The sequence below is a fragment of the Gorilla gorilla genome, chromosome 5 (genome assembly GCF_029281585.2).
Source record: "Gorilla gorilla gorilla isolate KB3781 chromosome 5, NHGRI_mGorGor1-v2.1_pri, whole genome shotgun sequence".
Lineage (NCBI taxonomy): Eukaryota > Metazoa > Chordata > Mammalia > Primates > Hominidae > Gorilla > Gorilla gorilla.
Genome location: NC_073229.2, coordinates 54,859,258 through 54,882,544, shown reverse-complemented (window position 1 = coordinate 54,882,544; position 23,287 = coordinate 54,859,258). Strand labels below are relative to the sequence as shown.

General features: G+C 48.2%; 1 long non-coding RNA gene across 1 annotated transcript; it reads left to right on the top strand.

Moving 5' to 3' along the window:
• Window positions 1–20,224: 20,224 nt before the first annotated feature.
• Window positions 20,225–22,190, top strand: LOC129534160 (uncharacterized). Its single transcript, XR_008680626.2, has 2 exons — window positions 20,225–21,919; window positions 22,025–22,190. It is a non-coding gene; the product is annotated as an uncharacterized lncRNA (long non-coding RNA).
• Window positions 22,191–23,287: the final 1,097 nt, after the last annotated feature.

Here is a 23,287-nt window from a genome sequence, read left to right as displayed (position 1 = left end):
TCCTTTTCTTTCTTTCTTTCTTTCTTTTTTTTTTTAAATAGGCGGAGTCTTACTCTGTCACCCAGGCTGCAGTGCAGTGGCACGATCTCAGCTCACTGCAACTTCCGCCTCCCAGGTTCAAGCAATTCTCCTGCCTCAGGCTCCCAAGTAGCTGGGATCACAGGCACCCGCCACCACGCCTGGCTAATTTTTGTATTTTTAATAGAGGCGGGGTTTCACCATGTTGCCCTGTTGGCCAGGCTGGTCTCGAACTCCTGGCCTCAAGTGATCCACCCGGCTCTGCCTCCCAAAATGCTGGGATTACAGGCCTGAGCCACCGTGCTCAGCCTTGGGATTCTAGTTTCTATAACCCGCTTTGGGGAAGGGGAATTTTGTTTTCTAGGATTTGGGGTGGAAGAAGCAAGGGTGAGAAACAGGAGGGCAGGAGGTCAGAGAGAACTGACTTCTGAGGCTGCTTTGGAGGCCTTCCAGCCTCCTTTAGTTCATGCCAAAGTGCCATACTTTGGAGTGTTGTTTTGGAGCACCAGCAACATCTCCTGTTTGCCCCTGCAGATTGCCCCCCATCCGCCTGCACCCTGCTGGGTGCTCCAGGAGGCTTCTGTGTGCTGCTCCCCTGTCCTCTGGTTTCTGGTTGGGTTTGAGGGATATTCCTTCCCCTTCTTCCTCCCTTCCAGATCACCGAAGACTGTTTGAGGCCCTCCATCAAAGCCTGCAGCTCCTGTCTGGGGGCCCTTGAACCCTCTCCAGGTAGTTCTCCCCTCATGTTCCAGCAGGGCCCCCCTTCCCCCTTGACACCTGGCCTAGCCATGGAAACAGCGCCCCTCTGCTCTGTCGCTTTTCCAGAGCCGCCCACACCTTTGTAAATAGCCCCTTTATTAGACCCTTCTCAATTTTCCCAATTTTGAGCGTGCCATCTGTTTCCTGCAGGGACTCTGACTGTCACGGGATATACATCATTGGTATTTTCCACATTACCACATGTAATCTGTGTGGACCATAGCTGCATAGCATTGTGTTGAGCATATATACCATAATTCAGTTAACCATTCCCTTGTGGGTCCACATTCAATTGGCCTCATTTTTTTCTGTATGAAAACCTCAGTGAAATACTCCTTGCCTGAACTTTCTTTCCTGTCTGGGTTTAAGTTCACAGTAGGTGATTGGTCCTTTCTACAGGTATGTTTTCAGCTGTGATCTTTTGCTGCCCTCAGGAAACTTACCAGTTGACAGGACAAAATTGAGACACATTGTTAGAGCAACAATGGAGTACAATTACATGAGATGATTAGAAATTCAAAAATAGGCCAGGCACAGTGGCTCACGCCTGTAATCCCAGCACTTTGGGAGGCTGAGGCAGGTGGATCACTTGAGGTCAGGAGTTCGAGACCAGCCTGGCCAACATGGTGAAACCCCATCTCCATTAAAAATATGAAAATTAGTAGGGCATGGTGGCACACACCTGTAGTCCCAGCTACTTGGGAGGCCGAAGCAGGAGAATTGCTTGAACCTGGTAGGCGGAGGTTGCAGTGAGCTGAAATTGTGCCACTGCACTCCAGCCTGGGCAACAGAGCAAGACTCCGTCAAAAAGAAAGGAAGGAAGGAAAAAAGGAAGGAAAGAAAGGAAAGAAAGAGGCCGGGCGTGGTGGCTCATGCTGATGCCTGTAATCTCAGCACTTTGGGAGGCTGAGATGGGCAGATCACGAGGCCAGGAGATCAAGGCCATCTTGGCCAACATGGTGAAACCCTGTCTCTACTAAAAATACAAAAAAATTAGCCAGGCGTGGTGACACACGCCTGTAGTCCCAGCTACTCAGGAGGCTGAGGCAGAAGAATCGCTTGAACCTGCTAGGTGGAGGCTTCAGTGAGCCAAGATCGCTCCACTGTACTCCAGCCTGGGCGACAGAGCGAGACTCTGCCTCAAAAAAAAAAAAAAAAAAAAAGAAGAAGAAAGAAAGAAAGAGAAAAAAGAAAGAAAGAAATTAATTCAAAGATAGATGAGAAATGGTTGGTTGGAAAGAGACTTGCTGGCTGTCTGCACTGTCTCAGGACAGAGCCGTCTAAAGTGGCATTTATCACTGTGGCTAATTTATTTACCAGAGTCCAAGAATTGGACCCTCGCCTGATTTTGTCTGATTTTTGTCTGGTTTTGTTTGATTAGTATATAAAATAAGAATGCCAATTGTTTCGTTTACGAGTAGAAAAAATAATGTCTATTCTAATGTTATGTGGACCTGAATCTTTGCATCAAGTGGAAGCCCAGTGATAACAGGAACATTGTTTGAGGAAGCTCAGTTTCATTGCAAGGAATGGTCAGATGATTGAAAGCTTTAAGGACATCAAGCTTTACAGGCAGACTCAGCCATCTCCACAGTAGGGATTGCCTTGCCCATCTTATGGGATGCTAATAAATATTCCAAGCCTGTTGGCCAAAACTCCCTTCTCTACGCTCTGGATAGTGCTCTATAAGCACTGTCACCTGGAGTAACTCCACCTGTTCCCAGCCTTTGACCCTGCATTTAAAGGATGCTTTGCAACTTTCATCTGCATGGGAATCACCTGGGGATCTTGCTAAATGCAGATTCTGATACTATGGATCTGAGTGGGGCCTGAGATCCTACTTTATTTTTATTTTTAGAGACAGGGTCTCACTCTTTTGCCCATGCTGGAGTGCAGTAGCACAATCATAGCTTACTGCAGCCTTGAACTCCTGTGCTTAAGTGATCCTCTTGCCTCAGCCTCTCAAGTAACTAGGACTACAGGTGCATGCCACTATACCTGGCTTTTTTTTTCTTTCTTTCTTTTCTTTTTTTTTTTTTGAGACAGAGTTTCGCTCTTGTTGCCCAGGCTGGAGTGCAATGCCATCATCTCGGCCCACTGCAACCTCTGCCTTCCGGGTTCAAGCGATTCCTCTGCCTCAGCCTCCCATGTAGCTGGGATTACAGGCATGTGGAACCACACCCGGCTGATTTTTATTTTCAGTAGAGACGGGGTTTCTCTGTGTTGGTCAGACTGGTCTCAAACTCTCAACCTCAGGTGATCTGCCCACCTTGGCCTCCCAAAGTGCTGGGATTACAGGCATGAGCCACTGCACCCAGCAAGAGCCTGCATTCTAAATATGCCTCAGCAGATGCCAAAATGTGTTCAAGCAATATGCAATGGAGTCTTCTGGAGCTGCTGAGTCTCTTTAAAACAATGTTTATCTCTGCTCTAATCTCCATGAGGTGGTTGCTTTACAATTTATTAGGGTGGGCCGGGCACGGTGGCTCACGCCTGTAATCCCAGCACTTTGGGAGGCCGAGGTGGGCGGATCACGAGGTCAGGAGATCGAGACCATCCTGGCTAACAAGGTGAAACCCCATCTCTACTGGCCGGGCGCGGTGGCTTACGCCTGTAATCCCAGCACTTTGGGAGGCCGAGGCAGGCGGATCACGAGGTCAGGAGATGGAGATCATCCTGGCTAACATGGTGAAGCCCTGTCTGTACTAAATATATAAAAAAATTAGCCGGGGGAGTTGGTGGACGCCTGTAGTCCCAGCTACTCGGGAGGCTGAGGCTGGAGAATGGCGTGAACCCGGGAGGCGGAGCTTGCAGTGAGCCAAGATCGCCCCACTGCACTCCAGCCTGGGCGACAGAGCAAGACACCATCTCAAAAAAAAAAAAAAAAAATCACAAAAAGAAACCCCATCTCTACTAAAAAATACAAAAAATTAGCTGGGCGTGGTGGCGGATGCCTGTAATCCCAGCTACGCGGGAGGCTGAGGCAAGAGAATGGCGTGAACCCGGGAGGTGGAGCTTGCAGTGAGCCGAGATCGCGCCACTGCACTCCAGCCTGGGTGACAAAGTGAGACTCCTTTCTCAAAAAAAAAAAAAAAAAAAAGAAAAATTTATTAGGGTGGTGCAATAATACTCAGGTGGGAAATTTTCTGTTTTAGTTACTAGTTGAGGAGTCACCTGGGTGAGAGGGTACCTTTGCGGTAGTTCCCTAATGCAGCAGGAGAGAGATCCGTGAGGAGGTGCGAGCTTCACCTGGAGTTGAAGGCCTGAGGGTCCCACTTTCATGCTATCTCCCCATGCCCAGGAACTACAGACTAACCACTCACCCTGCCCCTTTTTTTTGAGACGGAGTCTCGCTCTGTCGCCCAGGCTGGAGTGCAGTGGGGTGATCTCGGCTCACTGCAACCTCTGCCTCCCGGGTTCAAGCAATTCTTCTGCCTTAGCCTCCCGAGTAGTTGGGATTATAGGCCCACGCCACCACGTCTGGCTAATTTTGGTATCTTTACTAGAGACGGGGTTTCACTGTGTTGGCCAGGCTGGTCTCAACCTCCTGACCTCAGGTGATCCACCCACCTTGGCCTCCCAAAGTGCTGGGATTACAGGCTTGAGCCACCCCGACGTGCCTCACCCTGCACTTTTACCTAAAACTGGAAAACTCAGCTTATCTGAAATCTTTGTTTCCTCTTTCTACAGAGGAAGAAAAACAAAACCTATGTAAGTATTTGTGAAATGACTTAGCTTGAGCCTTCAAAGTCAGCCCCTCCATAACTTTAAATGAGTAATTGAGTAGACTATAGATGGAGGAATTAATCACCACCATATTACTAAAGTTGTCTTACATTTTAAAAACACTTGACAGTTTTCAGAGCATCTGAACATCTACAATCTTTTAGATCTTTTCAACAACCCTGGAAGGCAGAGCAGGCATTATTATCCCCTTATGATCCCCATTTGCTAGATAAAACTGAGCCTCAGAGAGAGGGCAAATGACATATCCAGGCTCAACTACTAGCTACTAGTGGGTAAAGTTTGGTTAAAGCTATTTTTTTTTTTTTTTTTTTTTTGAGACGGAATCTCGCTCTGTCGCCAGGCTGGAGTGCAGTGGTGCGATCTCAGCTCAGTGCAACCTTTGCCTCCTGGGTTCAAGCAATTCTTCTGCCTCAGCCTCCTGAGTAGCTGGGACTACAGGTGTGCACCACCACGCCCCCCAAAAATAATTTTTTTTTTTTTTTCTGTGACGGAGTCTCACTCTGTCGCCCAGGCTGGAGTGCAGTGGTGTGATCTCTGCTGACTGCAACCTCCACCTACCGCGTTCAAGTTATTCCCCCGACTCAGCTTCCCCAGTAGCTGGGACTACAGGCATGCACCACCACGCCCGGCTAATTTTTGTATTTTTAGTAAAGACAAGGTTTCACTATGTTGGCCAGGCTGGTCTCGAACTCCTGACCTCAGGTGATCTGCCCACCTCGGCCTCTCAAAGTGCTGGGATTGATTACAGGTATGAGTCACTGCGCCGGGTCCAATTTTTATATTTTTAATAGAGACAGGGTTTTACCATGTTGGCCAGGATGGTCTTGAACTCCTGACCTCATGATCCGCCCACCTCAGCCTCCTAAAGTGTTGGGATTACAGGCGTGAGCCACCATGCCTGGCTGGTTCAAAGCTTTTATTTATGTATTTATTTATGTATTTTTTTTTTTCAGACGGAGTCTTTCTCTGTCACCCAGGCTGGAGTGCAGTGGCTCGATCTTGGCTTACCACAACCTCTGCCTCCCAGGTTCAAGCAATTCTCCTGCCTTAGGCTCCTAAGTAGCTGGGACTACAGGTGCACGCGCCACCACGCCGGGCTAATTTTCGTATTTTTAGTGGAGACAGGGTTTCACTGTGTTGGTCAGGCTGGTCTTGAACTCCTGACCTCAGGTGATCTGCCTGCCTCAGCCTCCCAAAGTGCTGGGATTACAGGTGTGAGCCACTATGCCTGGCCTGGCTCAAAGAATTTATTATAATATTTATTTATTTGTTTATTTATTTTCAAGATGGAGTCTTGCTCTCTCAGGGAGTGCAATGGCATGATCTTGACTCACTGCAACCTCTGCCTCCCAGGTTCAAGCAATTCTCCTGCCTCAGTCTCCTGAGTAGTTAGGATTACAGGCGCCCACCACCACACCTGGCTAATTTTTGTATTTTTAGTAGAGACAGGGTTTCACCATGTTGGTCAGGCTGGTCTCGAACTCCTGACCTCAGGTGATCCTCCCGCCTCAGCCTCCCAAAGTGCTGGGATTACAGGTGTGAGCCACCACGCCTGGCTCAAAGCTTTTAAATGCTCATCATGAGTCCACATCTTTTGCCTCACGTGCTATCTGTCGCCATCCCCGACATGCACACCACATTTGCCCACGTTATGAAAAATTACTCAAGGACCCAGAGTTGGGAGCAGACTTGGGACTGAGACCTGTATTTTCCCTCTTAGACTGGGTCTCATGTCTTCTTTTTTTCTTTTTTCTTTTTCTTTAAACAGGGTCTCACTCTGTCGCCCAGGCTGGAGTGCAGTGGCATGATCTCGGCTCACTGCAACCTCCACCCCCTGGTCTCAAGTGATCCTCCCACGTCAGCCTCCCAAGTAGCTGGGATTAAAGGCGCATGCCACCATGCCTGGCTAATTTTTGTATTGTAGTAGAGATGGAGTTTCACCATGTTTGCCAGGCTGGTCTCGAACTCCTGACCTCAAACGATCCGCCTGCCTTGGCTTCCCAAAGTGTTGGGATTACAGGTGTGAGCCACCACACCCAGCCAAGGGTCACATAACTTCTTGACTTTCCATGTAAAAATTATCATTGCAACAGTTTTCTTCCTCTTCCTCCAGATATTCTACGATTTTGACCATGCTCATTCTCGCTGCCATCATCCTCACCCAAGTTTTCATCCTCACATGTGAATTATTGCATGGCGGTCACTCAGGTTATTAAGACTTCAGCAGGCCGGGCGCAGTGTCTCACGCCTGTAATCCCAGCACTTTGGGAGGCCGAGGCGGGCGGATCACCTGAGGTCAGGAGTTCGAGACCAGTCTGACCAACATGGTGAAACCCCGCCTCTACCAAAAATACAAAAAAATTAGCTGGACGTTGTGGCGCATGCCTGTAATCCCAGGTACTCGGGAGGCTGAGGCAGGAGAATCGCTTGAACCCGGGAGGCAGAGGTTGCAGTGAGCCGAGATCACACCACTGTACTCCAGCCTGGGCAACAAGAGCGAAACTCTGTCTCAAAAAAAAAAAAGAAAAGACTTCGGCAGACACTCATGGAGACTTACTATGTGTCAGGCCTGTGCCAAGCTTGAGGATTGGGCTGACTACATCCTTCTCCCTGCCCTCAAGGGCTTTCCAGGGAAATGGCCATATAGAGGTCTGAAACAGGTCACTACAACAGGGCACGAAAAGGGCATTGATGGGGAGATGTGCAGGGACCTGAGGAGGGCCAGGTGGCGGCAGGCTGTTCCTTCCTGTTGGTCTTCAGGCCTTCGGGTTCTCTCCTGTCACAGGCACTCAATGTTCTGTGCGTCCACTGGTCAAGATCCTTTAGCGATGTTACAGCGCCAAGACTTCAGCTTGGGATTCAGTGTTCTCCACTGTCTGGCCCCTGCATCTCACTGTTCCACAGGATGACCTTCTGTGCCACTTGCAGCTGCCTCCCAATTGGTGCAGGTATTTTTCACACAGCTTCCTATCATATAGTCAAAGAATCACAGTAGTAACCACGGTACTACTCATTGCCTGTCTATGGCCCTCCGCTAAGGACTTTATTGTGTTATTTTATGTAATCTTCACATCTCATTATGGTAGGTGTCATCTTCCTCATTTTGTAGATGAAGACACCAAGGTTCAGAAAGTTCAAATAACTTGCCTAAATCCTACAGCTAGAATAAGGCTGAGTAGAACTCGGCCCCCTGGTCAAGCCCGGAGTCATCCTACTATTCCCCTTCCACTCCACTGAGATGATAGGAAGGAAAGAGCAGAGGTTAGGGGTCAGTGATTTTCTCCCTTCATTCTTGCTGCTCCCACACCTGAAATACTCACTTTCTTTTCCTTTTTTTTTTTTTTTTGAGACAGAGTCTCGCTCTGTTGCCCAGGCTGCAGTGCAGTGGCGCGATCTTGGCTCACCACAACCTCCGCCTCTCGGGTACAAGCAATCCTGCCTCAGCCACGCTAGTAGCTGTGATTACAGGCACGCGCCACCATGCCCGGCTAATTTTAGTAGAGAGTCACTTTCTTTCTTTCCTTTTTTTTTTTTGAGATGGAGTCTCACTCTGTCATCCAGGTTGGGGTCCAGTGGCATGATCTCGGTTCGCTGCAACCTCTGCCTCCCGGGTTCAAGCGATTCTCAGCCTCCCGAGTAGCTGGGACTACAGGCGTGCACCACCACGCCCGGCTAATTTTTGTATTTTTAGTAGAGACAGGGTTTCACCACATTGGCCAGGCTGGTCTCGAACCCCTGACCTTGTGATCCACCCACCTCGGCCTCCCAAAGTGTTGGGATTACAGGCGTGAGCCACCCCGCCCGGCCGAAATATTCACTTCCTCCTCCAACAGTGAATGAAACCTGAGAGACAAATGCCTTCCCCTTTTCATCCCTTGACAAACAGTTCGGAATCTCCTTAGATGGTCCTTTGGGGTCAGGCATCTGTCTCCCATAGTGGTGAGCAGCTCAAGAATGCTCTCTTGAATTGTGTTCCTTTTTTTGCTGTTTAGCTTCTCCAGTCCCTCTTTTCTGCTCTCTGGAATTTCATTCCTATATAAGCTACCTACATGCAAACTGTTTATTAAGGTTCCCCTCCTAGGGGAACGTGGGCTATGCCATGTGACATTCAATGCTATGAGACTAAATGAGATCAGCAACAGAGTAAGATAGGGAACAGATCCAAGGACTGAACCCTACAACCCTCCAACATCTGTTTTGTTTTTAGAGACAGGGTCTTGCGCTGTTGCCCAGGCTGGAGTGCAATGACGTGATCATAGCTCACTGCAGCCTCGACCTCCTGGGCTCCTCCCTGTCTCAGCCTTCTGAGTAGCTGGGACTATGGGCACATGCCACCATGTCTGGCTCTCTCTAACATTTAGTGGTGAAGGAGATGAGGAGAACCTAGCAAAGGGGACCTTAATGAAATAATCAAGAGAATATAGTGTCTTGGAAGCCAAGAGGAAAAAAAAATGTCTCAAGGAAGGAGGAATGCTCAGCTGATCCTTGCTGAACAGTCAAGGAAGGTGAAGATTAAGTGATAACCTATAGATTTAACCACGCTAGAGGGGACTGACAATCTTAACAAAGAGCAGCTTGGGTGGAGTTACAGAGTGATTCAAATGGGTTCAAGAGAGAATGGAAGGGGAAAGTACAATTGTCCCTTATCCATCCCTCAGTATCTGCTGGGGATTGGTTTCAGAAGGTCCCTGAAGATTCCAAAATCCGTTTTTTTTTTTTTAAAGATGGGGTCTTACTATGTTGCCCAGGCTGTTCTTGAACTCCTGGGCTCAAGCAATCCTCCCACCTCAAAAATCCTCCCACCTCTCAAATCACTGGGATTACAGGAGTGAGCCAAGTTTCCTGGCCCCTAAATCCTTGGGTGTGCAAGTCTCTTATGTAAAATGGTGTAATAGCTGGGTGCGGTGGCTCACACCTGTAATCCCAGTACTTTGGGAGGCCAAGGCAGATGGATCACTTGAGGTCAGGAGTTCCAGACCAGCCTGACCAACATGGTGAAACCCTTCTCTACTAAAAATACTAAAAAAAAATACAAAAATTAGCCGGGTATGGTGGGGGGGCATGTGTAGTCCTAGCTACTCAGGAGGCTGAGGCAGGAGAATCTCTTGAACCCAGGAGGTGGAGGTTGCAGTGAGCAGAGAGTGAGCAAGCCAGTGCACTCCAGCTTGGGCAACAGAGTGAGGCGCCATCTCAAAAATAAATAAATAAAGTGGTGTAATATTTGCATATAACCTACACATCCTCCCATATACTTTAAATCTTCTCTAGATTAATTTAATAACTAGCACAATGTAAATGCTCTGTAAATAGTGTAAATAGTGTTATACTGTATGTTTTTGTTTGTTTTATTATTATTTTTTGAGACAGGGCCTCTGTTTGTCACTGAGGGGGGAGTGCAGTGGCACAATCATGACTCACTGCAGCCTTGACCTCCCTGGGCTCAGGCGATCCTCCTGTCTCAGCCTCCCAGGTAGCTGAGACCACAGGCATATGCCACCACACCAGGCTAACTTTTATCTTTGTAGAGGCGGGTTTCCACCACGTTGCCCGGGCTGGTCTTGAGCTCCTGGGCGCAAGCTGTCTGCCCACCTTGGCCTCCCAAAGTACTGGGATTACAGGCTTGAGTCACCATGCCTAGCCTATTTGTATTATTATTATCATTATTATTTGAAGTAGCAGGATTTGATCTGTGGGCTTTAATTTGCCAACTCCTGCTGTATAATGTTTGAATGCTTTTTCTTGGTTTTTTTATTTTGTTTGTGACGGAGTCTTGCTCTGTCACCCAGGCTGGAGTGCAGTGGCATGATCTCAGCTCACTGCAACTTCCCCCTCCCAGGTTCAAGCGATTCTCCTGCCTCAGCCTCCCGAGTAGCTGGGATTACAGGTGCGCGCCACCACACCCAGCTAAGTTTTTTATTTTTAGTAGAGATGGGGTTTTACCATGTTGGCTAGGCTGGTCTCGAACTCCTGATCTCAGATGATTCGCCAGCCTCAGCCTCCCAAAGTGTTGGGATTACAGGTGTGAGCCACTGCACCTGGCCCTATTTGTACTATTTTTTTTTTTATTGTTGGCTTCTTTTTTTTTTTTCTTTCAATTTTTTTGTTCGTTCGTTTTGAGACAGTCTTGCTCTGTTGCCCAGGCTGGAGTGCAGTGGTGCAATCTCAGCTCACTGCAGCCTCCACCTCCCAGTTCCAGCGAGTCTCCTGCCTTAGCCTCCCGAGTAGCTAGGACTACAGGCACACGCCACCATGCCTGGCTAATTTTTGTATTATTAGTAGAGATGAGGTTTCACTGTGTTGGCCAGGCTGGTCTCGAACTCCTGATCTCAGGTGATCCACCTGCCTCGGCCTCCCAGAGTGTTGAGATTACAGGCGTGAGCCACCGCTTCTGGCCTTTTTCAAATAGTTTTGACCTTTGGTTGGTGGAAGCCATGGATGCAGAACCCGCGGATATGGAGGGCCGACCACATAAATAATTATTTTATGGCATTTTCCTATGAAGGTGAGTGGAGAAAGGGGATGCAAGCTGGAGAGGATGCTGTGGTTTGAATGTGTCCCCCAAAGTTCATGTGTTAGAAGCGTAATCCCCAATGCAACAGTGTTTTGAGGTGGAACCTTTGAGAGGTGACTAGGCCGGCTGGGCGCGGTAGATGATGCCTATTACAGTGCTGATGCCCAGCACTTTGGGAGGCTGAGGTGGGCAGATAACGAGGTCAGGAGATCGAGACCATCCTGGCTAACATGGTGAAACCCCGTCTCTACTAAAAATACAAAAAATTAGCAGGGCGTGGTGGTGCGCGCCTGTAGTCCCAGCTACTGGGGAGGCTAAGGCGGGAGAATGGCGTGAACCTGGGAGGCCCAGCTTGCAGTGAGCCTAGATCGCACCACTGCACTCCAGCCTGGGCGACAGAGCAATACTCCATCTGAAAAAAAGAAAAAAAAAGAGGTGACTAGGCCATGAAGGCTCTGTCCTCACAGATGGATTAATGCCATTGTTGTGGGAGTGGTTTTCTCATTAAAGGATGAGCTTGAGCTTGGCCCCCTTCCTTCTCCTGCCTCATTCCCCTCTATGTTGCCCCTATGATGCCTTATGCCATGTTATGATGTGGCAAAAAGGCCCTCACCAGATGCCAGCCCCTTGACCTTGGACTTCCCAGCATCTAGAACTGTGAACCAAATGAATGTTTTTTCTTTATAAATTATCCAGTCTCTGGTATTCTGTCATAGCAGCACAAAGCAGACTAAGACATAGGGTCAAGAGCAACTTTTTTTAAAAAGATGAGTGAAATTACACATATTTATGTGCTGATGAAAATGATTCAGCAAAGAAGAAAAAACATGACGCAGGAGAGAGGAGGGAGAATGGCTGGAGTGAGGGGATGGGATCTCGTGCTCAGTGAAGGTGTATGCCTTAGATAGGAGCATAGACCATTTATCCCTAAACTACAGAAGGGAAAGCCGAGCGTGTGGGCAAATTCTCCCATCTCACGACTTATTGAGTGTTTGACTTGCAAGAGATCATTAAGACCTTGAGTCTGTGCTGCCTAACCTCCCTCTCCATTTTGCAGATGAGACATAGAGGGAACTGACTTACCAAAGGACACACCAATGATTGTCATGTGTGCACCAATGATTATTTGTTTTGTTTGTTTTTGAGATGGAGTTTTGCTCTTGTTGTCCCGGCTGGAGTGCAATGATGCGACCTTGGCTCACTGCAACCTTTGCCTCCTGGGTTCAAGTGATTCTCCTGCCTCAGCCTCCCAAGTAGCTGGGATTACAGGCACCCGCCACCATGTCTGGCTAATTTTTTTTTTTTTTTTGAGACAGAGTCTTGCACTGTTGCCCAGGCTGGAGTGCAGTGGTGCGATCTCAGCTCACTGTAACCTCCGCTTCCTGGGTTCAAGCGATTTTCCTGAGCTGGGATTACAGGTGCCTGCCACCATGCCCGGCTAACTTTTTGTATTTTTTAGTAAAGATGGGGTTTCACCATGTTGGCCAGGCTGGTCTTGAACTCCTGACCTCATGATTCACCTGCCTTAGCCTCCCAAAGTGCTGGGATTACAGGCATGAGCCACCGTGCCCAGCCATGCCTGGCTAATTTTTTGTATTTTTGGTAGAGATGGGGTTTCACCCATCTCTACTAAAGGGATTGGCCAGGCTAGTCTTGAACTCCTGACGTCAGGTGATCCACCCACTTCGGCCTCCCAAAGTGCTGGGATTACAGGTGTGAGCCACCGCACCTAGCCTGCACCATTGTTAGAGGCAGAGCTGAAAACAGAATCCAAGACCTTTCTTGCACCACCTAGCACATTAGGGTTCTCTCTGTGCTCAGATGTTCTACCCGCCCCACCTGTGCTCTGGGTAGTAGATGCATAGTGTAGGGGCCTCCAAGAAGACATTGGAAGAAGAAAGTGTAGAACTGAGCAAACTTCAGAATAGGATCAATAAGCCATGGGGTTGGGTGATTTGAAAGTCTACTGATGAGTCTAAGGGATCTCCCTAGATGTATTTAGGAGTAACTGAGGCATTGTAAGGAAAGCTATAAACTGGTAAACTGGACTCAGAAAAATCTGTCAAAATGCAGAAAGAGGATAGTGTAAATCCAAGTGCAAACAGAAGGGCGTGGATCCTTCTGGAATATAGATTCCTGGTTTCAAATGTTCCATCAAGCTTTGTTTCCTGATGTGGGATTCGGAAACATAGCCCCTTTAAGCTTAGATGGAGTTGAATGCTGCTACTCTATTCAGGACTGGATGATGAGTTTCCAGAAGGGAGAGGCCGCAACAAAAGAGGCACAAACAAGCTGGTCCCATGAAGGAGCCAAACACCAGATTTCACCTTGACCTCCAGGAAACTTGTGAAACCACTGCATTCTCTTTCCCCTAATTCCACTCATTTCGAAACATTCTCTGAGCTGTTGTGCGAGGCACCGTGCTTAGTGCTATAGGTATGACGGGTAAGCGAGAGGTGGGGGGTGGTATACAGAACAGATAAACTGAAGGAGGTCCCACCTTCCAATTTTTACAGGCTTCTAGTAAGAATGAGTGATTCACACATTGGACTGTGATTTCATGCCCTCTACTCAGTCTCCCGATTACTCATTCTGCTTCTCATTTAGCTCTGTGCTGGACAGAGGGGGCGTGTAATATGGGGGGAGTCTGTGTCTCTAGTCACTGCAAAGATAACTAACTCCCTGACTGTGGATTCAAAGATATAAATTATAAACTGCTATTGGGTACAAATTATTCCCATGTGAGCTTGTTGAGCATGATCCACTTATCTCTAGGGCTGATCGCTAGTTAAATCCTGCCCAAGTAGCTGAAAGCCTGTTTGTTTTACGACAAACAGGAGACAGGGGCCCTTGCTGAAATTCCTGGTGTAGGATTGAACCTTAAGTCAATGCTCTAATATGTTTGTTTGGAGAATTCTTAAGTGGGTACGGTCTGTAACAGCTGTCTTCTGCCTCTGCACCAAAGCGGTATTGGAAGAGACCCACAAGGTCATGGTTCTGACTTCCAACACTCAGGCTGTTGAGGATAGGTGGAGGAGATGAGCTAGAATGTCACCAAGAGATAATCCAGGAAACGCTTCTCTGAAGAAATTACCATGGTCTCTTCATTTCTGCAGCCCTTTGCAGTTGTTTTCGAAGCATTTGCATTATCACTGATTTCATGGAATCCTCACATTGCCCCACGAAGTAGGTGGAGCAGGTTTTATTATCACTGTTTTGCAGCTGAAGAGACTGAGGCCCCAAGAGGTGGCATGACTTGGCCCAGGTCACATGGCTAATAAGCAGTTGAGCTGGAGCTCGAGTCCAGGTCTCCTGACTGTGAGTCGAATGCCCAGGTGTCAGCCAGCCATTCCTCGGCGGCTCAGCTGCCTCCTCAGCCCCCTTGGCTCTCAGATGAGAGGCCTGGGGTGAGAGCATGGGCTTCACTCCCAGGATGAACTGGGTTTGAGTCCCACCTCTGCCCTAACTAGCTGTCTGACCTTGGGCAAGTTGCCAAACCATCTCTATGCCTCTGTTTCCTTGTCTGCAAAATGAGCAAAATAACAGTACCTCCCTGTCGGGTGATTTGGAGGAGTAAACAAGATATTACAGAGAGAACAAAACACAATGTCTGGCATGGTGCAAGGCATCAATAAATGCTATATTACCCACTCCCCAAAGCCTATTTTCCTCAAAGACGCAACCCAAAAGAGAATACTCAAGAATCTTGCAGGCCAGGCACCGTGGCTCATGCCTGTGATCCCAGCACTAGCACTTTGGGAGAATGAGGCAGGAGGATTGCCTGAGTTCAGGAGTTCGAGACCAGCCTGGGCAACAAGGCGAAACCTCATCTCTACAAAAACTGCAAAACGGGCCTGGCGCGGTGGCTCACGCCTGTAATCCCAGCACTTTGGGAGGCCGAAGTGGGCAGATCACCTACATCGGGAGTTTGAGACCAGCCTGACCAACATGGAGAAACCCCATCTCTACTAAAAGTACAAAATTAGCCGGGCGTGATGGTGCGTGCCTGTAATCCCAGATACTCGGGAGGCTGAGGCAGGAGAATCACTTGAACCTGGGAGGCAGAGGTTGCAGTGAGCTGCGATTATGCCATTGCACTCCAGCCTGGGCAACAAGAGCAAAACTCCATCTCAAACAAACAACAAAAATCAAAAATCAAAACTTAGCCGGGTGTGATAGCATGCTTCCTGACCCTGGAGTTCGAGGCTACAGTGAGCCGAGATTGTGCCACTGCACTTCCAGCCTGAGTGTCATAGTGAGACCCTGCCTCAAAAAAAAAAAAAAAAAAAAAAATATGTATATATATATATATATATATATATATATATATATCTTACAAAAGGTTCCCTGATTTCCTTCCTTGTCATTTCTTGCCCTTCCCCCCGCCCCCCTCACTTTGTGATAATGCTACATCAAATTTCTACGGGCCAGGCACAGTGGCTGATGGGGCACAGTGGCTCATACCCATAATCCCAGCACTTTGGGAGGCCGAGGCAGGCAGATCACTTGAGGTCAGCAGTTCGAGATCAGCCTGGCCAATATGGCAAAACCCCATCTCTACTAAAAATACAAAAATTAGCTGGGCATAGTGGTGCATGCCTGTAATTCCAGCTACTTTGGAGGCTGAGGCATGAGAGTTGCTTGAACCCAGTAGGCAGAGGTTGCAGTGAGCCAAGATCACGCCACTGCACTACAGCCTGGGTGAAAAACAAAACAATGATAATAATAATTTGTACATCTCTTTTTACTTTTCTTTTCTTTTTTTTTTTTTTTTTTTTTGAGACGGAGTTTTGCTCTTGTTGCCGAGGCTGGAGTACAATGGTGCGATCGCTGCTCACTGCAACCTCCACCTCCCGGGTTCAAGCGATTCTCCTGCCTCAGCCTCCTGAGTAGCTGGGATTACAGGTGCCTGCAACCGCAACTGGCTAATTTTTGCATTTTTTAAAATAGAGACAGGGTTTTACCATGTTGGCCAGGGGCTGGTCTGGAATTCCTGACCTCAGGTGATCCTTCCGCCTCAGCCTTCCAAAATGCTGAGATTACAGGCGTGAGCCACTGTGCCCAGCCTCTTTTTACTTTTCTTTCTTTCTTTTTTTTTTTTTTTAGACAGAGTTTTGCTCTTGTTCCCCAGGCTGGAGTGCAATGGTGCAATCTCGGCTCACTGCAACCTCTGCCTCCTGGGTTCAAGCAATTCTCCTACCTCAGCCTCCCGAGTAGCTGGGATTACAGGCAAGTGCCTCCACACTGGCTAATTTTGTATTTTTAGTAGAGATGGGGTTTCTCCATGTTGGTCAGACTGGTCTTGAACTCCCCACCTCAGGTGATCCACCTGCCTCGGCCTCCCAAAGTGCTGGAATTAGAGATGTTAGCCACTGTGCCGAGCCCTCTTTTTACTTTTCTTTTTTTTTTCTTTTTTATTATACTTTCAGTTTTAGGGTACATGTGCACAACGTGCAGGTTAGTTACATATGTATACATGTGCCATGTTGGTGTGCTGTACCCATTAACTCGTCATTTAACATTAGGTATATCTCCTAATGCTATCCCTCCCCCGCTCCCCCCTCTTTTTACTTTTCAAAGTGCTTCCCCTCTCTTGGGATCTTCCCGTCAACCCTGTAAGATAAATAGAACCCGAAATCTTCATTCTCTTATTGCAAGTGAGAAAACCAAGGCAAGAGAGGTGAATTGACTGCGCTAAGGCAACACCCCTGTTAGCCGAGGAGCTGGGACTCTTCTTTCAGTGTTGATTCCTTGCCGGAAATCTTTGATGAATTATGTGGGTTTCCTTTCACCTTTGACATTGGGAGCTAGGGGACCTCATGGACTTTCTGCAAACTCAGGATTATCTTTGAGAACCCAAACAGGGAGGAGAAAAGTGGTTTGCCTCCACGAGACTTCCCGATCCCACTCGATTTCCCTGCACATCAAGACCTGGGCCTGGGGATTGGAAAGGTAACCTAAGGTAAGGGGTAAATTCCATCTGCAGCCAAAGACCAGCTCTGAGCTGGCTTCCCATGAGCAGGGGAGGGTGGAAAGGTCAAAAGGGTGGTGCTCTTCCTGAGAGTCCAGCGTCAGCTCTGCCACTTGATATCTGAGAACACCTCGAACAAGGCAAGGTGCACCTCAGTTTCCTCATCTCTAACGGGAACACTGGATTAGATAATGTCTCAGCTGACTTCCTGATAACACAAAATAATTTGCTTGAGGATAACAGTGACACATTATGGACCGCTTTTAGAAACTTTTATTATGGAAAATTTCAAAGAAATTCAAAGTCAACAGAACAATACAATGAACCTCCATGTATAGATCCCCCAAATTCAGCAATCATCAACATTCTTTCTTGTTTCATCTCTACCTCCACCACCTTGCCCACTTGATGGTTATTTCTTTTCTTCTATATGTGGTGGGAAGGGTTTGCTTTGTTGCCCAGGCTGGTCTCCACCTCCTGGCCTCCAGTGATCCTCCCACCTCGGCCTCTCAAAGTGTTAGAATTACAGGCACCTGCCACTGCACCCAGCCTGGTTATTTAATGATTATTATTATTTTTGAGACAGAGTCTTACTCTGTCACCCAGGCTAGAATGCAGTGGCACGATCTCGGCTCACTGCATCCTCCAACTCCCAGGTTCCAGTGATTCTTGTGCCTCAGCCTTCTGAGTAGTTGGGACTGCAAGCGCACGCCACCACACCCAGCTAATTTTTGTATTTTTAATAGAGACAGCGTTCGCCATGTTGGCCAGGCTGGTCTCAAACTCCTGGCCTCAAGCGATCCTCCTGTCTTGGCCTCCCAAAGTGCTGGAATTACAGGCATGAGCCACCACGCCTGGCCAGCCTGGTTATTTCTTATAGTTCTTTTTTTTTAACTTCTAGTGAAATTTACATACCTTGAAATGCAGAAGTATTAATATAACTGAATTTATTAACAAATTAAACATTTAAATATGACTTTAGCACACTAGGGGTTAGCAAATACTCTCTTTTTGGGGCTGGCTAGGTTAGCACCAGATCTGCAGTCTTAAGTCATTATTTTCCTTCCTGCCTCTACCCATGCTGTCATCCTTGTGTGTCCCTGGAGCTTATGGCTTTCTCCTGCATGCACCTCTATTATGAGGCTTTTATTGTCTTGGCTACAAATTCTTATAAACTTTTTTTTTTTCTTTCCTATACATTTATCCTTCTCCAGGTTTTTTCTTTTTTTCTTTTTTGTTTCTCTCTTCTATAACCTCTTTCTCATACCTGTTGCTGTTTTCTCCTTTAGAGTTCTTACTTTTCTGTGTTCACTCCACCTTCTCTGATCTCACTGTCCTGTATCTTTTGGTATGTTTATATGCTGGATGTTAGACACTGAGCCATAACCCCAGGGTCCAGCCCAGGGCTAGGCACTTAGTCAACAGTGAGTGAGTGAGTGAATGAAAGCAAAGGATGACATAGTCTGAAACCACCTGCAATCTGGTTACAGTAACGTGGTCAACTAAGGAACCCTAACCCGTTACCCTGGACCACATCTTTCTCTTTGCATTGAGCAAGAAACTATTTATCTGCCCCCTTGGAAGCTCCAGCATTTGAAAGGAAGGAGGCTGATTTCCTGACAAAATGTGACCCAAAGGACCATCCTCCTCCTACTCCCCATCATTTAAAAAAAAAAAAGAGCAAGCAGGGGCTATCAGGGATACTTCCTGTTTTCCTCTCTTGAAAGCATCCTGGATAGATGAAACTGAAGGATCAAAGGGACTGCCTCCTCTGGGGCCTGGGGACTGGCAGAATGGCTTTTAACCCTCTGCTGTCTCCCACATGTGAGTGGCATGGGCAGTTGATGTCTTATATTTCCCTAGTAGATTTTAACTTCTTTTGGGCAGGGGCCTTGGCATTCATTCATTCGTCAAACATTACTGTACCTACCAAATCCCAGGCTTTGAGGATCTGGGGATATAGAGATAAATATGACAGTGTCTGGCCTCATTCATCTAACAGTAATGATCCCATGTGCTAACATGATCAAGTATTTTCTCCCTGTGAAGCTCTTACTACATGCTTTTCATGCATTTGGTCCTCACAACAAGCTGATGGGGTATTCTTGCCTCCATCTTACTGACAAGAAAAGCAAAGCTTCTGAAAGTAAAATAACCTGACACAGGCATGTGACTGGTAGGTGTCAGGCCTGGGGTTAGAGCTGAGCGGTCTGAGCAGAAACTATGTTTATGGCTGATACACTAGCCTGCCCCTGGAGACCTGCCTCCGTGTTTGAAACATGGTAGTGACTTTATTGCTAGTAATTTTTACAAGTGCATTTTATCTCTAGGCTTGGTCAGGTGGCTTCTGGTGAACAGGTTTGTTTACATCCGACTTACTGTATCATATTGTATTAGAGCATAGGTGAGTCAGCTTGCGGCCCCCTGAAGAGTGACAACAAGGCTGGAAAAACCAAGAGGCAACCTTTGGCCCTATTTGAGGAACGAAGAGAGCGTCAGGCTCTTGCTTCCCCTCTCTCATTTCTGGAATAGATCAGATTCCACAGATTCGTTTTGCTTTTTGTTTTGTACTGCATTTTTTTCAAATCCTGGAAAGAAAGCCGAGGGAGGTTGGGTGCGGTGGCTCATGCCTGGCAGCCCAGCACTTTGGGAGGCTGAGGTGGGCAGATCGCTTGAGGTCAGGAGTTTGAGACCAGCCTGGCCAACATGGTAAAACACCGCCTCTACTAAAAATACAACAATTAGTTGGGCGTGGTGGCAGGCGCCTATAATCCCAGCTACTTGGGAGGCTGAGGCAGGAGAATTGCTTGAACCCGGGAGGCAGAAGTTGCACGGAGCCGAGATTGCACCACATAGTGAAACCCTATCTCAGCTAAAAATACAAAAAATTAGCCGGGTGTGGTGGCGGACACCTGTAATCCCAGCTACTCGGGAGGCTGAGGCACAAGGATTGCTTGAACTTGAGAGGCAGAGGCAGAGGTTGCAGTGAGCTGAGATCATGCCACTGCATGCCAGCCTGGCCGACAGAGCGAGACTCCGTCTCAAAAAACAAAACAAAAAAGGAAAGATATTTTCTCCATTTTTCTGGAGAGGAATCGAGGCTCAGAGTAGTTAGTTAATATTACCCCAAGTCACACAGCTAGACAGAGCCAGGATTTGATCCTAGGTTTGACTAACTCCAGACCCTCCACTTGAATTATTCTACTTCCCTGATGCTAAAGTTGGCAGAGAGAGGAAGAAACTCCCTTCCTGCTGAGGTTCCTGACAAACAGTAGGGGCAGGTGAGGGTAGCAAGTAACCCTGAGATCTGCTGGTTAGGGACGCCTAGCACAAAAGGATCTTAAGATGCCTCTGATTCTAAAATTCTATCTCTTTAAGACCCAGAGTTCCCATGCCAAGCCTGCTCTGTGATCCTCAGAGATTTCAGGGGTGGGGAAACTGGATTGAATGCGCTGACATACAAGCAAAAAAAGACCTCAGCATTTTTGCCTCGCCTCGGTGGCTCCGGCCTTTTTTTATTTTTTTTCCCTCTCTCATTTATTTATTACTATGCTATTCCCTGGCCCTGCTGCTGTGTCAATACTGATAAAAGCAAATCACCCCACAAACAGGTGCAGCTGGGAGCTGCCCCTTGGACAGCTGCCAGGGAAATGTGATCGCTCAGCTGGGGTGACCTGCCCCTGCCCAACCCCCACTCGGGTTCCAGCCCAGGGCATGTGTCCTTGGGCAGTTAATGTTGGTCCACATGTCACAGCCCTGGTATCCCAGTTGGCATCATGGACTTGTGCTGGTGTGTGTGGTTTGGGTGGGGTGGGTATATGCAGGAGAGAAGGGAGGCTCCCAGGAATTTATTTTCTCTTTCGGTTTCTTCCAACAAATTCAGAAAATACAATGTCACCAAGTCCCCCTGCAAGAATTTGAAAATATTTCCTAAGAATATCACTGCCTTATTTCCCTAGGTAAGAAATATTTTTTCCCATTCCCAAATTCACACACACATGCAGTGTAATGATCCAAAAGAAATTTTCTGAGTATCTCCTAGGGCTTAGCTGTGGGTTCACCTAAATAAACATTTTGTGAGCCAACCCTGCTATCCAGAATGCATTTTGATGCTACCAAGCCATGTGACTTTGACTCTGGCTTGGAAAGATTTTATTTCATTTCCCCTCCCCCATTTCAGTGTTTTGTCCCCAAGCATCATTTCCCCACTTCCCTAGGGCACCAGCCTTTCCGGAAATGCCCTAGCTCTGCGTGCAGCCTCCGCCTCCCGGTGTGGAGAAGGCGGTGACAGCGCCGCGCCGGAGCCGCAAGGCGGGCCTGGGCGGAGGGCGAGGGGCCGGGGCGGCCGGGCCAGGCTGCCCGCCTGCCGCAGCGCAGCGAGTAGCTCGGGGAGGGAGGAGGTTGCCATGCAAATGACGCGGCGTCCTGCGGGCCCCCCTTACCCGGGGGCCCTCTGGTTGCCAAAACAGAGCATTCCCCAGAACAGTCGCCTGGAAACGAGCGCTGTCATAGCAGCCTTGAGCTCAGTAGCAGCGAGCCAGCTGTGCTGCCACGAGGAGCTGGGTCAGGATGTTCAGACCTCCTCAGCACCCCCTCCCCACCCAGTCTCCACCTCGGGGAAGGGAGTGGTGGCTTGGGCCACCGTGGAGGGGAGGGAGGGCGCTAATTGGATTGGAACACTCCTGAAACCCATCAGCTGCTCCTCCCTGGGGGAGGGGGAGGAGGAAAGCCGCAGACTGTCTTTGTGATCGGCTCAGCCTCTCCCTCCCAGCAGCCTCGCCCTGACCTGGTCCTCACTGGCCTCTGCCCACCTATCGCTGTCCTGGGGCACAATGGCAAGATCTTTGTAAAATGGAGGAGGCAGACACCGGATCAGATAATCACCGAAATGAAATTCAGCCTTGATATGAAGGGTACCGTGGTGATGCTACCGGGATCTGACCTGGTTTGGAAGGGTTAGGGAAGAATGCAGGTTTGCCACAGCTCCCATGTACTCTAACTACTTCATCCCTTAACAGCCCCCCGTCTTTCCAGCACCTTTTCTCATCAGCTCAGCTATGCCAACCTGGTCTTCCTTAAACCTTGGGAGCATTTGCTTTTTCCTATTTCATTTGGCACCCAGAGAGCTGCCTCATCATTTAAGCGTGTGTGTGCTCACCAATTAAACTACAATATAAACTTTAAGAGGCAGGACCTATGTTATCATTGTCATGGCCCACCTTGACCATGAAGAACGAGACAGTCCAGGCGCAGTGGCTCACGCCTGTAATCCCAGCACTTTGGGAGGCCGAGGTGGGCGGATCACGAGGTCAGGAGATGGAGACCATCTTGGCTAACACGGTGAAACCCCGTCTCTATTAAAAATACAAAAAAATTAGCTGAGCATAGTGGCGGGCGCCTGTAGTCCCAGTTACTCAGGAGGCTGAGGCAGGAGAATGGTGTGAACCCGGGAGGCAGAGCTTGCAGTGAGCCGAGATCGCGCCGCTGCACTCCAGCCTGGGCGACAGAGTGAGACACCATATCAAAAAGAAAAAAAAAAAAAAAGAACAAGACAGAGTTTCACAGACCTGCTTGAATTTAGGTGCCAGTGATCTTTGTCAACATAGTCATCACCCTGGGAGGCCTCTGGCGTTGCCTTTGCAACAACTGTTTTAGATTGGCCTTCAGAGACTAGTAAAACCTCTCCTGGGACTAGGGAGGGGAGGAGATTCAGTGACAGCCTGAGCGACAGTAAGCAAACAGGTGGGCTACAGAGAAAGTGGACGACTACTCAGGACATATCGAGCGTTTCATGTGGTCCGGACGCTGTACGCCAGAGCTTACAGGTGTGACTTAAGCATGTATGTGCAAGGGAGTCCCCTTCCTTCAAATTCCTAAGGGGCCTTGGGAGTCCTATGTACCCAAACAGCAAGTCTTCATTCAACCTTGCTTGGTAAGGCAGCATGTAAATGTGCAATCTCTCTCTCCTCCCTCTTCCTTTCCTTTCTAGTGTATTGAGTTCCTGCTGTCTGCCAGGCACTGAGCTAGGCACTGGAGGTTCAGAGAATGATTAAATTAGTATCATTCTGTATTTATGAGAAAAAAATCCTAAACCATATGTAGGGGGCGTTTGCCGTGCCTACAGTCACCAGCATTTTTTGATCAACTTTCCTATTTTGGGTTTTTCCCACATCATAAATCCCACTTCCCCAAAGTAAAGGCCAGAAATTGACCTTCCCAGATGTCCTTGCAACTAACATGTAAGCAGGTGACCTAAGTTCCACCGATCAGATGCACCCACA